The following is a 2,310-nucleotide window of genomic DNA, read 5'->3' as shown; positions in this document are numbered from 1 at the left end:
TTTTTATTTTTACATTGGATATTTCTTTACTGAATGACATGTTTTGACTAAAATGTGATATTGTTTCTCATAGGTATTAAAAAACAGTATCTGTGTCCACTAATCATTTTAATTGCAACTGTTGTGAATTATGGATTTTGTTCTTTTATATAGGCTTGTGACTTCTTTAAAACAGAGAAAAATATGTAGTCTAAAAATGGTATACTGAACTAAAATAATGGTAATTTTCTCATAGAACAGTTTGCAAATTAATGAGACAAATCCTCCCCTTGCCCCCCGCCCCTGGATTTTATTATAGAAAATTTCAAACCATACAAAAGTAGAAAAAATAATACGTGAACCAGTTTCAACAACACTGCTCAAATCTTGGCCGTTGGTGTTTCGTATGTAGCCCTGCCAGCTCCACTCACAACCCCACCCCCACATCCAGGATTATTTTGAAGCAGATCCCAGATACGTTATTTCATTCCTAAATAAATCAGTACGTATCTCTAAAGGATAGAGATTATTTTCAGACAGTACCACAATATCATTATCAAACATAAAAAAAATTATTGATCATGTCTTAATACCATCAAATATTCAATTAGTGTTCTTAATTTTCAAAGTTCTCTGATGTTTTAATAAATTTTTTCTACACTTTTTTGCTCAAATCAAGATCTGAATGTATTGCACTTGGTTGATTGATCTTTTAAGTTGTTTTGATCTGTTGATTCCCCATCATCCTTTTTTTCCCCCATTGCAGTTTATCTGTTGAAGAAACAGAGTTTGTAGAATTATTCACAGTCTAGTTTTTGCAGATTGTATACTCGTGGTATTATTTGATACGTTCTATCTCCTGTATTTTCTGTGAATAAATAGGTAGATTAGGGGTTTGATCAGACCTAGATTTGCTTTTTTTTTGTTTAATGTATACTTCGGAGGTGATGTTGTGCACTTGTTTCAGGAGGCATATAGAGCCTTATTTCCCTTCTTGTGATGTTAGCACTCTTTGATTATTGTCTAGGTCCATTAATTTATTAGGAATTATAAAATGGTGATTTTTTTTCTTTTTCTGTTTACCTATTAACTGAAATACTTCTATAAAGAGAAACTTCTGTTTAGTAACTGCTCAGTTACCCTGATATCCAGTTAACTTTGGAAAGGCAGGATAAATGTTTGATTCTTTCCCTTTAATTGCCATTTTTCAGAGTTAATTTGTTTTCTAGAGTCCTCCAGAGGATTTTTGTTTTTTTGTGCCTTCATGATCTACCGATTTAAACCTGTTTGATGCCTTTTGATTCATTGCAGTTATTGATCTTACTGTACAAGTTGCTTTACCTTTGACCAGTTGGAACCCCTTCAATTTGTTGAATCCTTTTGACATGATTGGTGATATTTGATAGTTCTCTTGTTTACTGGTATGATGAAGGTGTTCCACGTTCATTTTTCATGGCCTGCCCCATACTTGGAATCCATCGTTTTGCCAAGGGGCCCTGGGTTGCTTTAGGGGAAAGAAGTATTAAGAGACCATGATCTGGATACTAGGGATGCTCATTATTATTGGGTTGGTAATTGTTTCTGGGTCTTTTCAGTGGACAAACTAGGAAATACATTTTGTGTGTGTGTGTGTGTGTGTGTGTGTTTGTGTGTGTGTGTGTATGTTCGTGTTCAAACCTACCCAGTGGCACCGTGGGAGAAAGGCCTGGAAGTCTGCTTTCAAAAAGATTACAGCCAAGAAAACCCTATAGAGTAGTTCTGCTCTCTAACACATGGGGTCAGTATGAGTCAGAGTTGACAGCAACAGGTTTGTTTGTTTTTTGGGTTTTTTTTTTTTTTTGGTATGTGTATTTGAAATACAAGTATTAATATGAACTCAGATCAACTCAGATATAAAGATCAGACTGATACATCCTATTTAAATTCTGCACTATAGGATTTTTATTTAACCTCATTTGTCTTACATGTGACTCTCCTTCCTCTGATGACAAAAACAGTAGTTTAAACAACATGATTATTCATTTGCTTTACCCCATAATACGCACACAGTAGTTTTAACATAAAAAGCCAGTGCACCAACACTGTGATTACGCACAGCAGTAACTTGGAATTGTTCTTCTCTGTGTGGTTATGCCACCAATTCTATGCAGTTAGGTGTATCTGCTTCATTTTGCTTTCAAGTTTTAGGGACTCCTTTATTTTAATTTAATTTTGCTTTATAAAATATTTACATGGTGCCAGAATGCTTCTTAGAAGCGAGGATGGCGAGACTTCGTCTCACATACTTTGGACATGTTATCAGGAGGGACCAGTCCCTGGAGAAGGACATCA

The 2,310-nt window shown here is 35.0% G+C and overlaps 1 protein-coding gene across 1 annotated transcript in view; it reads left to right on the top strand.

Annotated features, from left to right (window-relative positions):
* The window catches only part of DPP8 (dipeptidyl peptidase 8), a 58,314-nt gene that overhangs the window by 9,177 nt on the left and 46,827 nt on the right, over positions 1 to 2,310 (top strand). The window lies entirely within an intron of this gene.

The sequence above is a fragment of the Trichechus manatus genome, unplaced genomic scaffold (assembly GCF_000243295.1).
Source record: "Trichechus manatus latirostris isolate Lorelei unplaced genomic scaffold, TriManLat1.0 scaffold00030, whole genome shotgun sequence".
Lineage (NCBI taxonomy): Eukaryota > Metazoa > Chordata > Mammalia > Sirenia > Trichechidae > Trichechus > Trichechus manatus.
Note: the sequence above shows the minus strand (reverse complement) of the source record. Positions and strands in the feature narration are given on the sequence as shown.